Source organism: Echinops telfairi, unplaced genomic scaffold (genome assembly GCF_000313985.2).
Source record: "Echinops telfairi isolate 266 unplaced genomic scaffold, ASM31398v2 ScPeMD7_7420;HRSCAF=8458, whole genome shotgun sequence".
In the NCBI taxonomy this organism is placed as follows: domain Eukaryota; kingdom Metazoa; phylum Chordata; class Mammalia; order Afrosoricida; family Tenrecidae; genus Echinops; species Echinops telfairi.
In genome coordinates this window covers 25,392,987-25,404,899 of record NW_022111320.1, presented here as the reverse complement: position 1 = coordinate 25,404,899, position 11,913 = coordinate 25,392,987, and the positions used below count along the sequence as shown (strand labels likewise).

Below are 11,913 nucleotides of genomic sequence, written 5' to 3'. Positions count from 1 at the left end.
ACCTTTTGCAATGCTTCCCTTCCCCATGTTCATGACTTCCTGTCTGTCGAAGTAACTGTGTTTCTTTGGTCTCCAATTTGATGAAGGGCCCAGTCAGTACATCTCAGGGTTGCCGTCTGCCACACGATAATTAGGATAATTAGAATTTGACTAAAGGTCTAGCTTCAACTCAGCAACACCTAACGACACACCAGTCAATGCACTAGTGCTTCTCAGACTTTTTAAATGGGCAGGTTCTGGCTCAGAAAGTCAGGACGGAGTGTAACCTGAGCTTCTGCATCTCTGAACAGCCCTCCGATGGTGCTGGTCTAGGGCCACCTTGATGAAAAGGAAGTGCTCCTTCTCAGGAGTCCCCGGGGGTGCACATCGTTAATGCACGCGGCTGATAGCACACATTTTGGTGCCCAAGTATTTAGATTTATTTCTGGGCATATTTGACTTGCTGATTTAAAACAAAACAAAACACCAGTTCCTCCCTGTCAGCTTTGGTTTTTAAGCTACAGAATGTATGCCAGATACCACTTTTCATTCTACTCGTCCATTAAAAAAAAAAAATCAGAATATTTTAGTGTAGTGTTAGCTAGCCTGAGAGGAAGTGCACCCAGGCTCGATTTAAAGCAGTTTGTGTTGTACTAAATACTTAGGTCAAATTATACTTCACATGGGATCCTTTGATCCAAAGATCTATCTGAACAGTACATTGTGTGAACTCAGATTTCTCACAAGTATCATTTCACCTTTATTAGGAACTGGACAGCAGGCAGTCCCAATTTGTTGTTTGTTTGTTTTTTTCCAGTTCACAAGGCTTTATTAAAGGGCTGTGGTTACTGGGAGGAGGCCATGATGTTGGACACGCTGTCAGTCAATCTTCTCCACAGTGTTCTTGGGCTCGATGCTCTCCTCCTGACTGCAGATGAAGATCTGGCCCGACTCGTAGGCACTCCAGCCGTATTTGCTCATCCACACCTTCAGCTGGCTGGCTGTCAGGTCCCCAAGCATCTCGGCCAGCAGCCAGCGGTCAATGTGCTAGTACGTGATGCCCGCCACGTGGCAGAAGAACTTGTGGACAGAATCTTCAAAGCCCATGACGCCTTCCAAGAGGTCCATGTTTTCTTCCAAGGCTTGCCAGAAGGCCCGGAAGTGGCAAGTCTCCAGCAGGTCACTGAGATAGAAGATCTGTCAGATGGGCCGTTCTTCTTGGTGTGCTTGGTTGATCATGCACTTGCACAGGGTGGAGTCGGTGTGGGGCAAGTTGGTGAGAGCCTTCAGCAGGATCTGGGCCGTGGCCATGGTCTGAAAGAAGGCTGGGGTGAACTGGTACAGCTTTAGGACAGCAAGATTAGCCTCCAGGTCGCAGGCATTCTCCTGGGCCTGGGTCTCCACATAATGCTCCAGGGTGACCAGGTTCTCAGGATTGTACCTGTCGATACCCTGGAGCAACTGGCCCACGTTCGCTCTCATCTGCTCAAACATTGCCATGACTACTGTGGCTCTCCACTTCCCGGCTTCAGGCTGAGGCCGCACCGGCACGGAGGCGGAAAGGACCGCCCAATTTGTTATCTTTAAAAGGAGCCTGAAATCAGCATTACTGTACGTGAAAAAGGAGTGCTGATGGGTTATGTGTTTGACTGCTAACCACAGGGTCATCTGTTTGAGCCCACCAGCCATTCTGTGAAAGAGACTGTCTGCTCCCCTAGCCTCAGAGACTCACAGAAGAAGCTCCACTCTGTTCGACGTGGTCGCTATGAACGATTATCGAACCACTGATCGTGAGTTTGGTACAATACATTGAGATTCAAATGTTTTGAAATTCAAAGCGGATCTGCCAAGAGTTCGAACTCCTTTATTAAAATTTAAATGTTCTGGTCTTGTATTAAGATGACACAACTTCACCACCTGTGCACAGAAACTCTAAAAAGAAAAGTTAGAAGTTTTCTTATAAAGAAGTTTGGTGTCCCTCACCTCTGAAACATTTAACAGGCATTATCCTTTGGCTTCTATCTGTTACAATGTGTCCTGAAAGAAATGCTGCATAATTTGAAGAAGAAAAATGTAGAGCTGCAAAATATGTGTAGAAATTGTTACATTTTGCCATTCTAAATTGCCCTCACACCTTCCATATAGGTGCCTTTTAAATTTTCTATTCTTTTCAAGCTGTGTACTGGCTATTCAATAGCCAATTTATACTCTCTGTGTATATTTTACACAGCCTCACATACCAAAAAGGAAAACTTACTGCTATCTAATCAATTGTAACTGCCTGTGTTAGTCTGGGTAGACTAGAGAAACAAATCCAGGGAGACTCATGTGAATTAGAAAGAGCTTTATACAAAGAGTAACCGTACATTAAGAAAACTTCCCAGCCCAGTCCAGATCAAGTCCATAAGTCCAATATTAGCCCATATGACCGATACCAATCTATAAAGTCCTCTTCAGACTCACGAAACACATGTAAAATGATGCCGAATGCAGGAAGATCACAGGCCAGTGGGGTGGAAGTCTTCTGGATCCAGTGGTGGTGTAAGCATCTCAGCACTGGCAGGGTCTCTCTGTGACTTCTCTGGCTCCAGAGGCCTGGTTGCATCAGGGTAGGTCCATGTGGCTTCTCCAGCTCCCAGTGCGTAGCACCATGTGTCTTGTGAGTAGAGCATCGTCTCAGGGAATGAGCAGAGAGAGAGAGTGTCTTCTGCCTCCAAGGAGGAAATACATGAGTTCCCAGAATCCTCAGAAGGCCATGCCCACACAGAGGCCTTATTGGCTATAACCCGACTGACAGACTAGACTCAACCCCTTCACTCTTAATCCTCTCAAATCCCAAACTGATACAGATTATGTAACTACCACACTGCCCCTTTGGATTTTCAAACTTTTAAATCTCTTAAAGGCTGCAGAGTGGCTGCAGCTTTTGATTGGCAGCTCTGTGCATAACTAACTTGCCACCATCAGTCCATCAACAGCTTCCCTTGGAAGCCCCTTAATATTTCATTATTTTTCAAAATATTTTTTACCTGTTTTATCTTATCCTGTCATTTGTGTATCTGAATTCTTCTCATATTTAAAACTAGGATGATAAAACAATAAATTAATATAACTTAATAGCTGGAAACATAGTGAAATGCCATATCAAAGAAACTAGAGCTGATGTCTAATGAAATTTTCTGAATCAGCACCTAAAATCACCCCAGCAACAGGCCTAAAAACCAAGACACCAAGGGAAACAGACACTTTTTGGATATTGATAATGGTCGCCCAACGTGAAGAGTGTGATCCATGCCACTGGATTATACATGTATATGTTGTTGAATTGGAGAATGTTTGCTGTATTACTTTGCGACAATTTTTTAAAACTACACTAATAACAATGAGTACAAGGAAGAAGAAAATGTTCTAAAATTGATTATGGTAATGATTGTACAACTCTTTTTTATATGATTGAACTATATAATTGTATGATATGTGGATGAAGTACCAATAAAACTGTTAAAAACAGTTGTTGTTTTTTTGCCTGCTTGGGCTGTGTAATCTAAAGGTTGGAGGTGCAAGACCACCCAGCGGCACCTTAGAAGATAGGCCTGGCCATCTACTCTTTAAAAACTCAGCCACATGAGGTAGGTGTCAGTGGGATAAGGTATTGGGGCGGGGTGGGGAGGCGCAAGAGGAGTGGAGACCCAAAGCCCATCTGTAGACAATTGGCCATCCTCTCACAGAAGGGTCACAAGGAAGAGACAAGCCAGTCAGGGTGCAGTATAGCACCAATGAAACACAAAACTGTCCTCTAGTTCTTTGGTGCTTCCTCCCCCCTTTCCCCCCCACTATCATTACCTCAATTCTACCTTACAAATTGGATTAGACCAGAGCATGCACACTGCTACAGATAAGACCTCGAAACACAGGGAATCCAGGATAGATAAACCCCCCCTTAGGGCCAACAATGAGAATAGAGATACCAAGAGGATAAGGGGGATGTGGAGGGAGAAAAGGGGAATCAATCATATAACCCCCTCCCAGGGGGATGAACAACAGAAAAGTGGGTGAAGAGTGACAGAGGATGATGTAAGATATGAAAATAATAATCTAAAAAATGAAGAAAATAATAATCTATAACTTATTAAGGGTTCATGACGGAGGGAGAGTAAAAAATGAGCTGATACCAAGGGCTCATGTAGAAAGAAAATGCTTTGAAAATGATGATGGCAACCTATGTACAAATGTGCTTGACACAATGGATGGGTGTATGGATTGTGATAAGAGATGCAAGAGCCCCCAATAAAAGTATTTAACAAAAATTTTAAAAATAAAAAACTTTTGAGACATCAAAAAAAAAACAACCCCAAACTCAGCCACTGACAACTTTATGTAGCACAGTTCTATTTTTTGCACATAAAACACCATCACCTGAAATTGACTCCATGACAACTGTTTGTCTTTTGTTTGTTTGTTTGTTTGTTTGTTTGTACTACATACTAAGTAGCCAAGAACTCTGTCAGCTTGTACTACATATGAAGTAGCTATGCATCCGTCAGTTTGTCGTATCGTGGTGGCTTGCATGCTGCTGTGACGCTGAACACAATGCCACTGGTGTGTCAAATACCAGCAGGGTTACCTGAGGGGACCAGGCTTCAGCAGAGCTTCCAGACGAAGAACACGCTAAGGAGAAGGCTGTTCCCGCTGAGGAACCAGTCCCTGAGACCCTGATGGGCAGCAGCGGGACGTTTTGTGACCGAATACTAGACGATGGCCCGTCAGGCTGGACGGATGGAAGAGGCTCAGCCCAAAGGAGGAAGACCCTCAACAAGAGGGACTGACACGGTGGCTGCAACAATGGATCCCAACGTAACAGCCACTGTGAGGCTCACACTGACATGAACAGTGTCTCCTGTTGTACAACATGCAGTCCTGAAGGGCTACAGGCGTGGACTCCTTCGTGGAGCTCCAGAAGACAGTAAGCAACTCTGCTTCCTCGGACGTCTGTTAATGGCCAAAAGCCTGCACTATGGGGTGAAAAAGTGCGTTAGACCGGGTTGACTCGAGAAACAAATCCAGGGACTTTCATATATGTGTAAGAGAGAACTTTATATCAAAGAGCAATTGTATATTGAGAAAACATTCCATCCAGATCAAGTCCATGAGTCCAATATTAGCCCCTAAGTCCAATCCTAGCCCATAAGTTCCTCTTCAGACTCACATAGCCACTCGAATGATACCAAATGTAGGAAGATCACAGGCCGGTGGGTAAAAAGTCTTGTGAATCCAGTTGCAGTGGAAGAATCTCAGTGCCGGTGGGGCGTCTCCACATGGTTCCTTCAGCTCTCCGATTGTCTCCTCCCTGTAAAGTGAAGTAGAGAGAGAGCGTATCCAACCTCTCCAGAGAAAGAGAGAGGATGTTCCCAGAATCCTCATGAGAAGGCCACGCCCACAAGGAGACATCATCAGGCTGTGACCTGATTGACAGGCTAGACTCCACCCCTTCACTCTTAATAGCCTCAAATGACATGAGATTATGTAACTACCACAAACAGCTATCTTCTTTTTTTTAAAAATCTTCTAATCTGAACTCTCCCTTCACCGTGTGATCTTAGGCAAGTCCTTTAACCTACCCGAGCCACAGTTTGTAAAAAAGCAGGGGAGAAGCATATTATCTACCTCCTAGAGATGTCCAGGAACTTCCACAAGAAAATAAGTGTGCAAGCAGAGGGCCTGGCCTATGGTTGTGGGCGGCAGGTACTGATGGCTCTGACTCATCATGTGACCCCACAGGACAGAGCAGAGTGGCCCCTTAGGCTATAGTCGTCACAGGATCAGATCACCAGGACTTTTCCTCCGCAGAGCAGCTGGTAGTTAGCCTCCAAGGGCTAGGCCATTACAACACCAGGACTCATCTGGTACACAGTAGGCCCTCAACAGCGCCTCACTGTTGTAAAGATGGGCTGGTGAGTCCTACTTGAGTGCTTACAGTCTGCAGCTTTTGCATAGCCAGAGGGAGTTCAGGGCTCTGTTTTCACAAGTCCCAAGTTAATCAGCACAGGACTGAGGGTGTGCTCAGCCTGTTCAGAACCACCCCAAGGCAAAATGAAGTCATGGGCTGGAATTGTGAAGATCTCTCTCATTAGCTGTCACACCCTGCAGGCGTTGAGATGTTGCGCATGAGACTGTCTTCTATTATAAAGTACAGGTGACACCTTTGCCACGGGTTCTTCTCAAGGGACACAAAAGAAACACATTTTCAGGACTGCTGGTGGCAGTACACTTTCTTCTACACTCACAGACACTGTTCCTTTAGGCGGCTGTGTCCCATTCCTAAGCCCCTGGCTTGGGCAGGCATCTGAACAAAGCAGCAAGCAGCTGCAAATCCTTTAAAGGACTTATTCTGTTTGCTGGAACTTTCTACTTATTTCTGAATAATGACAGGCTGCTCTGCTGACAGGCGAGAGAGGACTATCTGACTCTCCTCCCCCGGTGCCCACCTGGTTGGGCTGTCGGAGGCAACTCCCACGTAGCTCCCGAACGTTGGCTGATGATTCAGCAGGAGTTTCCACCAGCAAAACCAGTTGTCTTGTGCCGAGAACACCCTTCACTTGGCCACATTTCCTAAGACGATGACAACAACCTAATTTACAGAGTGAGCTCAAACTGCCAACCTTTCGGTTAGCAGCTGAGTGCGCATACCAACAATAGGGTACTATAGGTTTCACATGTAGGAGCCAGAAGAGAAGAGAGGCTGGTTAATAGGGGTACAACTTTGATGAAGAAAAAATATGCACAGAAGCACCAGTATTTGAATTCTGGTTTTGCTCCAGAGCCCAGGCGCCAGCAAGGTTCACAGCACTGCAGGGAGAGGAAGGGGAGACATCACTCCCGGCTCCTCCCGCTTCTCATGTACACAGTCTTCAATGTTAACTGGTTTCAGAGTTGACGTGTTTAATGCTCAGATCCAAGTGTTGAACTTGCTTCTTTGAAGCTGAAGTATTTGCACCAGTGCTCCGGATCCTTGCATTTTGTTGCCTTGTGCCAAAGGGCCAAAGGAATGTTTTAAGGATAATCATTCCTTTCTCATGAAAGAAATCACCCACATTTCCACGCAACTGTGGTATACAAGTTCCTAGGTGCTCCCTGCTGCTTCCAGGAATGGTAATTTAATGCAACTGGTAGCCCCAAAAGACAAGGAATCACATGCTTCTCCTTGCAAGAGTACTACAGAAGTAACACACAGTTTTATTACTGTCTTCCTGACTCCTCGTTTATCTGCGGGCATCTCGGTGGATCACTTTTCAAAGGTTCAATTAAGAAATGTGCTGGAATAAGTGTTATTAAACTTAATTTCTAATTTGCACTTTTATTATTTTTAGTATGTGTTTATTGTAATGCAATCAGAAAACCTAGTAAAGAGAGAGATGCCATCAGCACATAAATGGCAGGTTATTTTTGTTATTCTATTAGTAGAGACATGAGCTTCATTTGTGGGGTCTGGCACTCCTCAACAATGTCCTTAACTGAAATTCTTCCTTTTAGGAATAGCTTATGCTCTGAAATATTCTATTCCACTAGTGAGAAATAAAGCTCAACCTGTTCCATCTGCAGGAACAAGGGGCACAATGACTGAGAAGTTACCACAAGGCCAGAGCAAAGTTCGTTGGCTGACGTGACAATCACAGGAACCCATGCACCTGGGGTTTGTGGCAACAGGGTGAATTAGAGGAGGGGAGGGGATCTGATCAAGAAGTAGCAACTTTGAAATAAGGATGTAACCATATCAGGAAGCGGGAAACCTCCTGGAAGACTGTTCAACTCCTAGTACGCAGACCCGGGGAGGGACTCTCTTACAAAGGAATAAAATGCTTGTGAAACAGGTACTTGGTGTGCAGTTGCCAGCCCACCTTGCCTTCTGGGGCTTGGGGACTGATTTTGCCAGTCGACTAATAAAGCCTGACTCCTGCTAAAGTGGTAGAGATTGGATTTCTTGAGCATTCATCGATATAAACACTCATGATTCCCACTGGTAACCCCATGTGGGATAAGGTGCCCCCCACCAGTTCTCTTTCGGGAGACCCATGGGGTAAGGTCCTACTAGGGGGCTTACACGACCCTCCAGTTACCCGGGGGAATTAGACGATATCAGTGTGTCAACAGCGTTTCTTACGTGCTAAGAAGAATTTCTACACACACACATAGAAGCATACCTGTTCTATGCTGCTCCTAGATGATCCCAATAAATTAATTACTAGAAATTAATAGGTTTTGAGATTTAATTTTTGAAGGTTTAAAAAAATCTCTTATACTGGCCCTGAAACAAAACTACTCTAGGAATATACCCATTTTTTATATCTACATTGCAAACAATGTTATATATAAATAGTAAACATGCAAAGGAACTTACTAGAAAGGCATAAAATAAGACATAGATTGTTCCTCCCACTCATCTCAAATCCTTCTCCCTGCAGAGAGTTTGGAAATGCTGGGACCCTATAGCTGGGGTACCTGACCAAGAAGTGGAAAACAGAGGTGCCCAAAGTGAAATGTCATGGGAGCTAACAGTCAAAGGAGAACTGGGCATACATTAAGTCAAGAGGACAAGGTGGGGGAGGCAAGGCTTTGCCAAGAAGAGAAAATGCATGTGCAAAGGCTCTGTGGTGGAAGGGAGGGGGCTAAATATGGAGGGCGAAGCCCTGGGAGTAAAGTCGAGCAAGGGGTGAGCATGGAGAGAGAAGTCCTAGGTAGAGGGTTTGAAAAGCTTTGCCAACCATGCTGAGTAGTTTTCAACCTGTCCTAAGAATAAGAGTGTGGCCAGTTAGTATTCAACACTCATGCCACCTTCCTGGACTGCAGAGACTGAGAAGTTACTAACCATACTTTCCCCCAAACCTTTGCAGCTAGGGTGATGGATTGGTTTAGATTCAGCGAATCAGTTGCATGCACATTGATTTGGGGTGGTTGTGGCAGTTGGGAGGCAAGTCCACACTTCAACTATTTCTGAATTTTCTGTGAGAGCATGACCGAGACGTGATCAAGAGGGGCTCTAATGACAAATACTCCAATTTTTAAATGGGCAGAGGACATGGGCAGACACTTCACGAAAGAAGATGTCTGGCAGCCAACAAACATATAAAGAAACACTCATGATTTTTAGTCACTCAAGAGATGCAAACCAAAACAACCATGAGATAGGATGTCGCCCAGAATTAATAACAACATTATGTAGGAGAGCCACACTCAGAGGGTGTACTGGGATACAGCCACTGCTCTGATGGGATGGGTCATGTAACTATGGATAACATATTTTTCTGTGTAGGTGTTCTACTTTACAAATAAAAGAGGGGAAAACAGATACAATTTTTTTTAAGAAAAGAGAGAGAGAAGAGTCACAGCCTTAAAAAACCCTCTAATTTCCTTTGCCAGCAGATCTAAACGCTGGTCTGAGTGGTTATAGAAGGAGGAAAAGTCAAATCGAAACTGACTTCAATTCTTCTGTGACACACAAGCTAGATTCAAACAAAAAATAACAAAAATAACCGAAAAACAACAAATGCTGGTGAGGGTGTAGAGAGACTGGTAGGACTACACAATGGTGCAACAACTGTGGAAAATGGGATAGTTCTTCCTCAAAAAACCGAGACCAGAAACACCAGGTGACCCAGCAATATCTCTCTGCTTAGATATCCTAGAAAAATAAGAACTTCAACACAGTAAGTGTTCAACTCATCAGTGTTTCAAGTCCTCTTCACGTTCTATAAGTAAGGTTGTACAATCGTATAATCAGTACATCAGAAGTTGCTAATGAGCCTTCCTCCAAATCTGATGCCTCATTAATTCTTCATATAGTCCAGTTTCCCAGATTGTTTGCTGAGCACACAGACTGAATAAATATGGTGAAGGGGTACAACCCTAATGCACACCTTTCTTGATTTTATTTATTTTTCCCTTCGTGTCATCCTTGCACAGGGGCCGTGCTAATCTTCTCTGTATCGTTCCAATTTTAGTACACGTGCTGCCGAAGCGAGCACCCTTTCTTGATTTTAAACCATGCCATATCCCTTTGTTAAGTTTGATAACAGTCTCAGTGTATGTACAGGTTTGTATTAGCATAATTCAGTCTTCTGGAATTCATATTCTTGTTATCCATAATTTTTTTATGATCCATATAATGAAATGTCTTTGCAAAGATAATACAACACATGTAAATATCTTCCTGGTATTCTCTGCTTTTCTTCAAGATACATCTGACATCAACAATGATATTCCTCATTCCACACCCTTTTCTGAATTTAGCTTGAATGCATAATTTGCCGTTCCTATACACGTTAACATATCTGTTTAATGTATATAGGCTTAAACCCAAATTGAACTTATTTCCCTTTAAAACTAAGAATGGGCACATCAATTTATACTTAATAGATAAGAGCATAAACCCTGAAACTAAAAGGTAACTCCCACCTAGTTCACAATAAAAAAATTAACTCTGAAAATAATTGTGTTAGACAGGGTTCTCTAGAGAGATAAAACCAAATTCCTGATAATATAATATTTTTATATATAAAGATAATTAGATATATAATGAGAAATGAACTGTTAAATCATATACAGATAAATATACAATACAAGAAATAAACAGTTAAATTAGAAAGCACTATAAATGGCTTAGTGCAACTCACGTCCGTGAGAGAAAGTTGAGAGACTAGCAGTCCTTCAAGTCTCTATCTGATGCCAGATCTTCCTCTATTTGTAGAGAGAGCTAGGCTATGTCAGCACAGCAGCCAATCACAAGGCAGGTCACCAATCGCCAGTTCCCCAGCTCCAGAGAAGTCTTAAAGGGACCTCAACTTACAGCGACACAGCCCACAGGCTAGGCGTCCCACAGGCTGTGTAGCCTTTAAATTGAAGCACAGAACAAGCAAGGCAGCCGCACACTGGTCCGATGATCACAGAGCGAGAGACAAGAAAGGCAAGGCTCACCAAGCCATCCATCTCTCCGCCCCTCAGTCAATCCCACCTGCGTTTATCAGCCAGGCTGGCACAATAAACTATCTCAATAATAATAATCTTCTATTAAAACACTGCGCAAAAATTTTATAGACAGTCATTTTCACGTCACCTCTCAGACAATGTCAACGGATGCTATCTGCACCCTTCCCATGTCCCTAGTGAAATGGCCTATTTGAGAAACAACAAGGACAGGGTCTGGAGAGAAAGGAGTGAAACAGAGAGTATTGGTGACGAGGCAGAAAAGAAGAGGGAGTCCAGATTAGGTGGGAGGTTGTAGGCATTGTGAACAGGTCCGTGTAGAACTCTCTGCTTCCATAAGGAAGACCTGGATTTGGTTCCCAACCAATCTGTCTCGTACACATCCACCACCTAGCTCCCAGTAGAGACTTGTGTGCTGTTATGAGAATCACAGATTTCAGGATCTCCAGACCAAGACATCCTAGGAGCAAAGGCCTTATGCTCTACTTCTGAAGATGACCATGGTCCAATCTGTAACCGATCGTGGACATGACGCAGCTCGGTGCTGCCTTTCTTTCCGCTGTTCCTGAGGACCTGGTCCCGAGGGCCTCCCAACAAGGGCAAGGGCTCTGGCTGTCACTCCGAGAAACAAAAAGCCACTGGTGGGTTTGCGTAGAAGAGCGACGTGTTCGAGTTAGGTTTTGTTTTATTTTAACCTGAATCTCTAAGTTTTGTTTTATTTTAACCTGAATCTCAAATTTTAGTCTGCCAGACCATTCTTTGAAGGTAACAAGAGCGGATTCCTCAAGTTCTGCTCTTTAAAAAAGAAAAAAGGTTGTTTTCGTTGTCAAGAATATAAACGGGGGAATAGGGAGCCGGTAACCCTGACGACTGTATAACCTCCCTCGATGGGATCATACAACAGGTTTGTGTGTGAATGGACATATCGGATTGAGTACGATATGGCAAAAATACCCA

The 11,913-nt window shown here is 43.9% G+C and overlaps 2 non-coding genes and 1 pseudogene across 2 annotated transcripts; 1 reads left to right on the top strand and 2 right to left on the bottom strand.

The window, feature by feature from the left end:
• Positions 1–824: 824 nt before the first annotated feature.
• LOC101662657 lies at positions 825–1,479 on the bottom strand (annotated as a pseudogene).
• A 7,892-nt stretch (positions 1,480–9,371) lies between these two features.
• LOC115872143 lies at positions 9,372–9,492 on the top strand. Its single transcript, XR_004047681.1, has one exon. It is a non-coding gene; the product is annotated as a small nucleolar RNA SNORA61 (small nucleolar RNA).
• A 404-nt stretch (positions 9,493–9,896) lies between these two features.
• Positions 9,897–9,998, bottom strand: LOC115872203. The gene has a single exon (XR_004047735.1). It is a non-coding gene; the product is annotated as a U6 spliceosomal RNA (small nuclear RNA).
• Positions 9,999–11,913: the final 1,915 nt, after the last annotated feature.